General features: G+C 39.7%; 1 protein-coding gene across 1 annotated transcript in view; it reads right to left on the bottom strand.

Moving 5' to 3' along the window:
• Window positions 1-7202, bottom strand: part of dennd2b (DENN domain containing 2B) — a 336468-nt gene extending 329266 nt beyond the window's left edge. Inside the window, 2 exon segments of the mRNA XM_052028910.1 lie at window positions 5527-5690; window positions 6170-7202. The gene's annotated coding sequence lies outside the window, so the exon portion shown is untranslated.
• Window positions 7203-12469: the final 5267 nt, after the last annotated feature.

The raw sequence follows: 12469 nt of genomic DNA, 5'->3' as shown, positions 1-12469 counted from the left end.
TAATTTTTAGATCAGATTGCTCACTAAGGTATGTGCTTATACTGGCATGATGTCATAAAACAATTTATTTTATGCTTGATATAACACTTAAAATAACGACTATACAAAGACAAAATGTTATGCCTCTGAAGATAGAGACCAGGTAGGAATAACTCTTAATCTCATAATGATATATAGGCCATGTAAGACTGGAATGAAGAGAAATTTCTATACTGAAAGAATGTCTAATCTTTTGAATGCTCAATCCCTGAAAGGCTTCAGAGGCTCAGTCACTGATTTCATTCAAACTGAGATTGAATATTAGAGGAATCAAGGAATATGGGATAGGAAAGGAAAGTGGAATTGAGGGAGAAAATCAGCCATGATCTCATTGAATGGTGAACCAGTTCAAAGGACAAACGCTTCTATCCCTGGTGTTCTCATAACTTTATTTATGATAGCTCTATACATTCTTTGACAACTAGTTGGATTTGTAAAATTCAAACCTCTATACACCCTGTCTAGATATTGAGAAGGAGAATAATGTCTTGCTATTAGTCCTCATTTTGTCTACGCATTTATCTTGCTTTAATTTTTAATTACCTCTGTGGGAAAACTAACTCACTGTCCAAAACCAACTGTCCCTATGGTCTTTATCTAAGATTTACCTGGGGATTCAAAACATTAGTATGCAGAATAAGGAATTCAGATGGTACTTAGATGATTGCTACATAATCAAAGAATTGAAATGGTTTGTTTTGAGGAAAAATATACTTAAGACAATAGTAATTTACTAGAGGAACTTAAATGGTCCATGTTGAAAACAATGAATTCATGCTTGTATTGATGGGACTAGGGAGTCAAAATAAAGAATAAAATTATTTAACAGATTCATTGCATCCCTGTTGGGAAGTTTGTTTGTGAAAAGTTGCAAGCAAAGATAACGAGAAGCCAGTGATTGATTTGGAAGTAGAATTGTTTGGATTAAGGATAAAAGACTGTCAAGAGTGATTACAAGAGTATTCTAATTGAGGAATTTGGACAGGATACATTATAAATAATGAGTCTGTGAAGGTAATTACAAGGCAGTGGTCTAATTCAGAAAGTGGATAGTTCATGTTAGGAATTAGGTATGGGAGGGTATTTTAATTGGTGTTCCTATTAAGATGGAGGGATTTTGAGCAGGGCAACAGGATTATAATGCCATAAAGAAATTCAGGAATTGTGATGCTTTACATTGAGAACAATGGAAAATTAAGTGTAATTATAAAATGGTAAGCTATATGCACAAGTAAACTCACATCATCATTTATGAGGAGAGAACTTCAAACAGTTTATATCTTTGATTTTAACCTGTTCCTTAAAAGTACTCCAACATTCCTGTTAATTTTTGCATCACAATCTATAAGCATATGAAATGATTTTGTTCTTGGTTTCATTTTATGCCAGAAGTGGAGTTTTGCTTTGCTTATTGACAGCAAGCACTCTCTGTACTGGGAACTGAAGTCAGCTCACTCAGAACATGTGGAACCTGGGAAAATAAGTCTGTAAGTTCTGCTGAGGCACTGTGCATTTTAGTACAGAATGTAGTGCCTGTAGGAGTTTGGACTTTGGTGAGCAAGGGACCAGCGAGGCAAGAGCAGCACTATAATTTGATATTAAAGAATGAAATGAACTTAAATATTCTGTTTTCTACTTAGTGAGCTAATCTAAGCAGAAAGAAGAATAGCAGAACAACTCAGACTGCTGGAATGCACATTCTATGTCACATAAGAAGTCCAGGATGACTCCTGTGTCCTGGCGAACCACAGGTGCTGGAAGTATGGTTAGCTGGAAGAGAAAGCGAGAGAGAGAGTGAGAGTGACTGCCAGACAAAACAGTAGGCAGGCAGGCAGTTCAGAAGACTCTTGTGAATCAGTATTTCAGTGAATCAGCTCTCAAATCAGTATTTGGTTCTGAATTCTATTGAACAAAATGGTACACACAGGGATTACAGCTGGATCCAAGACAATACCATAGGTGTACAGAGAGGGAGGAGAAAAATAAAGGGACAATAGATTCTGTACTTTGGGGAGAAGACTAGTTTTTCTGCAGTCACAGATATGATTCCAGGATGCCACAATGCCTTTCTGCTCCAGATTAAGGCTGTCACTGAGCAGCGGCAGAACATTCTGAAGGGGGAGGATAAACACCCGGAGGTCATGGTTCATATCAGTACCAATAACATAGGTGAGATCAGATGGGTTGCACCTCAATAGGATGTACACCAGTAATCCTCATGGGTGGACTAAATAGTTATACAGGAAGGGGTTTAAACTAGCTTGGTAGATTGCAAATCTTTCAGAAGAGAGAAAAGCAGAAATGGAAGATAAAATTAAGGAGTGACAGTGAAAGGTAAAGAAAAGGATTAGGCAAGAATGGAGTCTGGTTGTTCTTGATGATATTTATGTAAATGCAAGATTCATAGTGAATAAAGCAGATGAGTTGAGGACACTGATAAACCAGTAGCACTACAATACTATTATTGAAACATGGCTTAAGGAGGGGGACAACTGGCAGCCTGACCTTCCTAGTCACAGGGTTTTCAGATGAGATAGTGGGATGGATAAAAAAAATGGGTAGTGGTAATACTAGTTGAAGAAACTATCACAGTTTCAAGAAATGATGATAAGTTATAAGATTCATCAAATAAGGTTTACATGGATTGAACTAAAAGCAGAAATCACACTGTTGGAAATGTTTTGATGGAAACTGTGATAGAAGGGCAAGTTTGTTAGCAACTCTCTGGCAAATGCAGAAGAAATGGGGTCATAATAGTGAGAGATTTCAACAGTCTAACTGGAATACAGTTAATGTGAAATGCACAGGGGAGACAGAATTCCTAAACTGCCTTCAGAACTTTATCAGCCTGTATATGGCAAGCCCAACAATGGAGAAAGGTGGAGCAATTCTAGATTTTGTTTTAGGGAATGAAACTGGGCAGGTGGAAGAAATATTACTGAGAGAGCATTTTGTAATACTGATCATAAGTCAGGTAGGTTTAGCATAGTTATTGAAAAGGACAAAGATAAAATAGGAGTAATGATTTTAAACTGGGGTAAGGCAAGTTTTACTAATGTGATTTAGAAAAAGTGCTCTAGATCCAGCTACTTGCAAGTAAATCCATCTCAGAACAATAGGAGGCACTTAAAGAGATTCAAGGGATTCAGAATTAGCAAATTCCCACAAAGAGAAAGGGTGGGATTGCCAAAACTAGAGACCCTTGAAATGCCAAGGTGCATCGAGTGCAGGAGAAGACAAAAAGGGAAGCACATTTCAGACACTAAGAGGTTAATACACCATAAAGAGTGTAACGTGCAATAATGAAAATAAAGGGAGAAGTAGGAAAGCAAGGAAAGGGAATGAGAAAATATTGAAATATTATCAAGTAAATTGAAAGAAAATCCAAAGATACTTTACAAGTACAGGAAAAAAACAAGAGAATAAGAGCACAGTCTATTTAGGACCAAAAATATAACTTGTATCTAATCGTGGAGGATGTAGGTGAGATATAAATGAATATTTTATTATACAATTAAAAACCCATGGGATCCAAGGGAGAGTGGCAAATTTCACGGAAAAGATTAGGAAGCAAAAGCTTAGAGGTGTATTTGTGACTGGATGACTGTTACTAGTGAGAGTCCAAGGAAGAAGAACTCTGCTCTTTGCTTTTACCATGCATTGATGATTTAAACCTAAATGTAGCAGACATGATAAAGAAGTTTGCAGTTGACAGTAGAGATGACTTTAGGAGGGGGGTCAGGCAGTTGAGCAGAAAATTGTCAAATGGAATTTAATCTAGAGAATTGTGAAGTAATGCGCAAGGGGACATGCAACAAGGCAAAGGAATATGCAATAAATAGGAGCACATAGTGAAAGTGGGTCCCCTTGTTTAACCCCCTCTCAAAAATCGGGAAAGCTCGGCTTTCCCTCTTCTACCCTCAGTAATTGTAAAAGAGCATGTAAAGGTCTAAAACAATCTCCATAAAACCCTTACAAACACCAAGCCCACTTAGCCTTATCAATTATATTGTGCCCTACAGAAACATTCTCAAGATTTAAAAACAGTGGTAAAATCCTTAAAATTCTGAGATATTCTGCTCAAACTTGGGCCTACAAATTAATATAAAGACGACAGCTGGTTTTCTATATGACCTCCAAAAGCAAGACATTTATAATAGCATTGTCAAGTGGAGGATTAACCCGGACTTTATTAAAAAAATATCTTGGCACTAGGATTGACTCTTGGTCGGGGATTTCACTGAAGAACCCATTGATAAATTGACCAAGTGGGTGAAGGAATAGAGGGACCTTGATGTCTAGGTGCACAGAACCTTGATGTCTAAGGTAGCAAGACAGGTCAATAGCATAGTTAAAGGTGAAGATAGTGCACATTTCTTTGTTAGTCAAGGCACATAATACAGCAGCAGGGAGGCTAATGCTGGAACTATACAATCCTAATTAGACCACAGCTTGAGTAATGCATTCTGTTCTGGTAACCACATTGCAGGAAAAGTGAGATTGCACTCAAGAGGGTGCAGAGGAAATTTATGAAGATGTTGCCAGGTCTGGAAAATTGTAGCTCTGAAGAGTTGTTTTCTTTGGAATACAAAATACTGAGGGGAGGCTTAAATGCAATGTACAAATTTATGAGGGGCTTAGATAGAGTAAACAGGAAGGATCTATTTTCCTTGACAGAGAGGTCAAAAACCGGGAGCATAGATTTAAAATAATTTCATTAGCGGGGAGATGAGGAAAATGATTTTCACTCCGATCATAGTAGGCGTCTGGAACTCACTATCAGAAAGGTTGGATGACAGAGGCAGAAATCCTCATCCATTTAAATAGCACTTGGAGTTGAAGGTGAGAACTGTGGTTTACAGACCAAGTACTGGAAGGTGGTATTAGGCTGGAGGGTTCTTTTTTGATCCAGACAAACACAGTGGACAGAATGGTCACTTAATGTATCATAAACTTTCTTTGATTCCATAAGGAGTAACACATCTACATTGGAAGAAGTGTCAAATGATACCTCTAAAATATTGTTATAAATCAAGTTTAATACAAAAAATAAAACCAGCAGCAGTTGTAGCTTAGTGGCAGTATTGTATGGCATCAGTGAATATTATAATACAGCATGATCATTATGTATAGAAAAAAGTGACTCATGAGTGATCTGATCAAGGTGTCAGTTGCCATTTTGAACCAGAAAATTATTCCCATCGACCTGTCCCATCTTAAATTCTATGTATTGCAAGGGGAATGGAAATAAAAATGACTTTTATTTCTGGGAATATCAAGGCTAGCATACACCACTCAATTACTGTGAAATTAATTATATTAATCATCATTATAAACTGTAATAGCATCATTCCAGTGATAATCTATAACCGATTTATCAGGGTAAGTTTTGTGAAATCCACTAACACATGAGTATTTCTACAAGTAGTTCATCCTTAGATTAAAGGTACTGGCCTTTACTGAGAAAACATCCCCGCCTGGACTCACCTATAGCAGCGCCCGCTGAAGATCGGGGTCTGATTATATCGATTACATCTAATCTCCCAGTTGAAGCGGAGAAATTACCTATGCCTTCTCACGGGTCTGAAAATCAACACCGTCCAATCGATTCAGTGTCGTGCCACACATTTACAGCAAGGTGAACGCCTCTCCTGGAGTGCACGGGCACACACACACAACACAGTTAAACATTTACACAGAGCACAATCAGACAAAACTCACATATAACGCACATTCAGTCATAGACAATCTCACACAGGGAACACACAATCCGACACTATTTCTTGTTCACTACCTTCAACATTGCTTAATTCTGTGAATGCATCGTATTTGCTTTCAAAGGGAAATAAAAATAAAAATTGGGTTGATTATGCAAGCACACCGCAATCAAAAGGATTTTACGAGAAAACAGTGGTTTCCATATTTTCTAAAATGCAATAAAAACATGTACGTACAAGAGAGAGATAGTTTGATAATACTACACTCACTGGCAACATATCCAATCATTTCAGAAGCAAACTCATCAAAAACATTCCATTTAAAGTTACCATATTTTAACAAAGTTTAACAAAGCAACAGCTCGCACGTGGTGAATTTTAATAGAGATAAAAATGTAGGAATTACTCCTTACCGTGCATTTTAACAAAAAAACCTTGCAATTCTTGAAAAGATAACTTTTGTGATAGTTGCTGCGGATTCAGCCCTTCTGCCCCGATCCTGCTCCAGAGTTCTTTCTCGGGAGAGAATGGTAAAAGTGCCGGAAACAATGACGGAGCTCCTGTTACTGATGTGACATTTCTAACATGATAAAGCCTAAAGCACAATGACCGGGAGTGCAGAACTCTCATCCGAATGTACGGAAGAGACAATTAACCAAGAGCGATCCCTGTCGCTCAGTGAGAAGGGGAAAGTCCTCGAGTCTTCAACAATCTTCGTATTTTTTTATGGGAGGTTGGGCGGAGAAATGCACCGTGGAATGATTTCATTACACACAAAGCGCACGGAGCAACACGCTCTCCGAAGGCTAGTGAGGAGTCAACGTTGGAGTAAAGTTTAAAAGTGAAGTTTAAAAGTAAAACATTTCCAAACACTCAGTCCCAGACTCTGAATGGTAAAAGTCAATATCCTGGTCGATTTAAGCATTGCTCATCCAAGCAGCAGGGACCCCGGCACATTATCGCGAAGTAAATGACTACATTACTGATACAATCAAATTATCCGTGAAGGAACAAAATGTCTTATTTGTACGTAATCCAACCATTAATGTAGTTCTCCTGGTTTCCAAAGAAAGCCTTCAGCTGGATAACGCATCAGCTGGTTGCAAACTTGAAATTTTCTGCAGCAGTGCATTTGTTTTAAAGTCTATACTGTTGTATTGGGCAACCGTGCTTTCTCGATAGCGCCCTGGACCTGTCAACGTGAATGTACCTTCTGGTTAGAACACCGTAAATACAATGGTTTTAAAAGCCACCGTGATTTAAATTCGTTGTCATTTGCCTCACTGCATTGCTTTAAACTGCAGGAATGCGGTGCACTGCACCTGGAACCTGCAGATATTGCAAAATCCGACGTTCCTGGAGTGTGTGGAGAGGGAGCCACCCAGTGGTCTGGTCTCAGCCACTACCTCCCCGAACACCGTCGCGGCAGGAAGTCTTTCGTTTGCCACATATTTTCATTGTCAGCTGACTTAAATCAAGTTTGTCCCCGTCATTTTCCCAATCAACTGCACCTCTGCTTGAATCATATCATTATTTGGAGCCTTACAAGTTTCCGACCAATGTCTTTTGAATGTCTGATGGAGTAGAACTATAATTCACTTTATGTGTTAGGAGCTGCAGTTTATTGCTGTGATATGTCCTTCGTTTTTATGGATTGGCTATTGAGCTATCAATTCTTTGGGCTCTATATTCTTTTTTATTCGTTTCACCGGATGTGGATGTAGCTAATGAGGCCAGCAATTCCTGCCTTTCACTAAATGCTCCTGTGAGTAACAGCTACAGACTTTCTATTGAACGAATTCCAAGTGCTGAGAGAGTTCCAAGTTGTGGAAGGCGATGAAGAAACGGTGTTGTATTTTCATGTCAGGATGGTGTGTGACTTGAGGGCAACTTGCAGATACATGATCACCAAGGACACTGTCCTGAGGAATTGCAGTGGTGCCTGAGGACTGGGTTGATTGACCTTCACAAACACAACAATTTTTTGTGCATTATGTCACACCATCAGTGGAGAGTTCCTATTGATTCCCATCACGTTCAGTTTTACTAGGGATCTTTGATGCAAAAACCTCAGTCAAGTGTTACTTTGCTGTCAAGAACAATCAACACTGACCTCTTTCGTGGGGTTCAGCGCTTGTCCATATTTGGACCAAAACTGGGATTAAGATGGAATCAGAGAGATTCTGCAGATGCTGGAATCTGGAGTAACACGCACAAAATGCTGGAGGAATTGATGCAGGACTGATGAAGGGTTCTCGACCCAAAACATCAACTGTTTTATTTCCCTCCTTAGATGCTGCCCTGACCTGCTGAATTCCTCCAGCATTTTGTGTTACTTAAGATGGAGCCAAGTGTGCTTGGAAAAGATAATGAATGTTGCATACGTGAGCAGGTTATTGGTGAGTAAGTGCAGTCTCCTGGCACTGTTGACAACTCCTTCCTTCACAATGCTGATGATTGTCAGTAGAGTTGATTGGGCAATACTTAACCAGATAAATTTGTCCTGCTTATTTTAAAATAGGGCATAGGCCTCGGCAAATTTTCCACATTACTTAATATGACACAGAAGAGTATATGCTGGCTCCCAGCAGAGTAATACTGTCAGTACTATTCCCATATTATTTCCCTGCAATCTATTCTCTTTCAAATGCCCATCGACTTCCTCCTGATTCTCCTGACACCTACCAACACAAAGGATAATTTACAGTAGCCAAGTAACCATCAACACATCTTCAGGAAACTAAAGCACCTGGGGGAAACCCCAACAGTCACAAGGGGAATGTGCAAACTCCACTCAGTCAGCACCCGAGGTCAATTACAAACTCGGATCATTGGATCTGTGAGATAGCAGCACTAACTGCTGCTCCATTCTCCCACATTGTTGAACAGACAACGGTGTTATAACTGCACTGTAACAGCCGGGCTAGAGGTGCGAGTAGCTCTGGAGCATGTGTCTATAAGACTACAGGCAGAATGTTGTCTGTTGTTTTATCCAGTGAGTGATCTCATTCATTTCTTGACATTGCATCAAGTAAACCAAACTAGTTGAAGACTACAGTGATGGTGCAGTTCTCAGGAGAAAAATTTGAGATTGAATATCCACTCAGCATTTCTGGTGAAAGGTGGTGTAAATGCTTCAACCTTGACTTTGGCACATAACATACTGGGTTCCACCATTGTTGAGTCAGGAAATTTTCTTGCAGTCTCTTCCCCATGGGACCTATTGAAACATCCTCCACCATTCATGACTGGACATCAGCTGCAGAGCTTTGTTCTGATTCATTGGTCATCTGATCACTCTGCTGCACATTGCTTTTTCATTGTTTACCCGCGTAATCTCGTATTACAGTTTTGCCAGGATGAGACTCATTTTTAGGTACACCAGGTACTGCTCCCAGCATGCCTTTCTACACTCTTCATGGTTGTTGCAAGTAATTTGAAGTTGCCCCTGAGCATCAAGGAGAATAAAAGCAAGGGACCTCACAAGATGGTTATTTGTGACATCTCGTGAACACCATAGCCATTTTCCAAGTTTGATCAGATTTGAGCCATGCTGTTGAAAATAAAACATATGGGTCAAGAAGGGCTTGCACAAGTTTAAGCAACATTGGGACACATCATTAACATCTTGATGGATGGCAAGTTTGGTGTCAATCATGAAGTAGCTGAAAATGGTTGATTCTGGAACTGCCATGAGGAACTCCTGTAGTGATCTTCTGGGTTGGGATTATTGTCCTCCAACACCTACAGCTATGTGTAAGCTGTGACTCCAGCCATTGGAATAGTTCCCTTTGAAGCCCATTGACTGGAATTTTACAAGATCTCTTGCGTGCTGCCTTCATGCCAAGGGCAGTCACAATCACTTCACTTCTGGAATGCAGTTCTTTGATCCAATATCAGGGTACATAACCTAAACTACATAGAAAGAATTAAATTGGCTGGGCACTGACATCAATGGTAGGAATTTTGGGAAGAAGCCCAGAAGTATCATCAATCAATAATGTTTAAGTGTTGCATTTGACGTTTGGATCAACTTTTGTTGTAATTTGGGATACAGTTTATATATGTAGTTATCCCTGAAAAGCATCCATATATTTGCATTTTTCTTCATCTATTCATTTCTGGCTGGATTGTGTCAATCCAGCTCTCTACTGGAACTCCCTACCCCTGATGCCTGTCTACCCATGGTGACCTGATCCAGACACAGAGGGCAGACTGAGCTGCCCCTCCATACCCAAGAGTTGTCCCATGAGAAAGATCAGGCTGCGAGCAGACAGTAGACTCCAAAATGTCCTGAAGGCTTTTTGACACTTCATTACTGTCAAAGACCATTGAACTGCTTTAAATCTCTCTGATTATTAGTCCTTTAAAAATAGTCCAATGGCAGTCTCTCTCACCTCACTTCTGGAATGCAGCTCTTTGATCCAATTATTATCAGGGTACATAGTAAGGAATGAACCGTGTAATTACAGGTCAGTCAGCCCAGCCTAGGTGGTGAGCAAATTTATTGGTAAAAGTTCTGAGGGACAGCATAAATAATTATTCAGAATGACTCGAGTTAATCAAAGACAATTAGCATGTACAGAAATGTTGAGATAATGCCATGTCTTACAAAGAATTACATTCTCAGGTAATGGTTGATGAGGGCAATACATTTGATACAGTTTGAGAATTTTAGCAAAGTGTTTTGACAAAGTTCCACATTATAAACTGACCAGTAAAGCAAAAGTCCATGGGACCTGAGGGAAAGTAGCAACTGGATTAAAAATTGGCTCAGAAAAAGCAAGGATAATGGTCAGTGGGACTGTTAGTGAGTAGATTGTATGCATGTGAACTTCAACATAGTTGCAAAGGTTCAGGGGTAAGTCTATGGATAAGAAAGGTTTAGAGGCAAATGGGACTAGCTTAGATGGGCCTCTTGGTTGGCATGGATGAGTTGGGCTGAAGGACCTGTTTCCATGCTGTTTAACTCTATAACCTAAACTGCATGGAATGAAACTAAACTTGCTGGGCCCTGACATCAATGGTGGGAATTTTGAAAGAGTCTGAGAAGGATTCTACACTCAGTTATTTTGGCTAGAAACACTTCAATATTGTCTCTAACGTTGACATTCAGAGTTTTGTCATAGTTGTGGACAACTGCTTCCAGTAATTTCCTGGCTGTCCATCATTATTCCCAAGTAAATTCAATATGGCTAGAGAATTTTACTCTCATTATTGTCAAAGCACCACTTGGCTCTGACTTTTAAATGAACATGGAATTGGCTCCATAACATTTCAATTGAAGATATGCATAATTCTGCTCCTGACCAGCCATTTTATACACTCTACTTTAAAGTGCAATAGTGAAATGAGGATGTGTTGGACAATAGGAATAACAAGTTTTGGTGATACAGGATTATACAGATGTCTCTCGTACTTCATGGTTAGTAGATTGGGCTGAAAATCTGCTTGTAATCTGTCCCTGTCATCAGAGCAGTATTTCTACATTACACAAAGCAGATTATACTTTCAATGCAGAAAAAAAAAACATTGTATTCAATGGAATTGTCTGGGAGTCACTCTTAAGATCACCACTGGTAGGACAAGGTCTACCATTGGTAGGACCAGGTCAGGTAGTAGACTGGTTTCAGGCTGAGTTCCTCACCACATGATGCTAGTCCAGTGTGGCAGCTGTGGCCTTCAGGATTCAGTCAAATTAGTCAGTGGAAAGACTAAAGTCCTGAGCCATTGCTTTCTTTCATACTTTTTTCAAGTGATGATGGTCATTTTAGAGGAATGTCAATTTTGCAGTTGGAGCACAAGAGGAGATCCTGCTCTGATTGTATGTTTGGAACTGATGGGAACAAATGGGACTACATGGGATTAGGCATTAATGTTGAGGATTACAGATTAGGCATTAATGTTGAGGCCATTCCCACCTGACTCTACCTCACTCTTGGTAGATCTATCCCATGGCAGAACTCGCAGATATACCTAGGTATGGTGAGCAATAGAGAGAGTGCAGTGGAGCTTCACCAGATGCTGCCTGGAATGGAGGGCTGTAGTTAAGAAGGAGAGATTAGATAAACTGGGTTTATTCTTACTGTGAACAATAGAATGCTGAGGAGTGACCTTGTAGAGGTTTTATAAAATTATGAGGGGCATAGATAGGATAGATAATCAGAATCTTTTTTCCCAGGGCAGGAAGGTATAGAATTAGAGGGCAGAGTTTTAAAGTGAGATGGGAGAAATTTCATAGAACCATAGAAACATACAGCGCAGAAAACAGGCCCCTGAAGCCCATTTTATCCAGGCCCATCATGCTAATCCCATTTACCTGCATTGGGCATTTACAGGAGAACTGAGGGGCAAGTTTTTCCACACAGAGGGTGTTGGATATCTGGAAATGAACTGTCAGAGGAGCCAGTGAAGCCAGATACTATTGCAACATTTCAAAGGCATTTGGACAGGTACTTAGATAGGAAAGGAATAGAGGGATAAGGACCTAATGCAGTGGAGTAGTTGGCATAGAAAAGATGTGCCAAAAGGGCCCATTTCTGTGCTGTACCCTTCTATGATATTTCCGAAAATCCTTAAGGTGGACTTTCAAAGTGGTTTCATTACTCACACCATTCTGAATCTTATTCCCTAACTTCAAAGCTAGATATCTTTAAGAATTGTCAGTCTCCTTTTAAAGAGCTACTGGCATTGACCTTGAGGCATTCCCAGTG

Source organism: Pristis pectinata, chromosome 14 (assembly GCF_009764475.1).
Source record: "Pristis pectinata isolate sPriPec2 chromosome 14, sPriPec2.1.pri, whole genome shotgun sequence".
Lineage (NCBI taxonomy): Eukaryota > Metazoa > Chordata > Chondrichthyes > Rhinopristiformes > Pristidae > Pristis > Pristis pectinata.
This window is presented reverse-complemented; position numbering and strand designations above follow the sequence as displayed.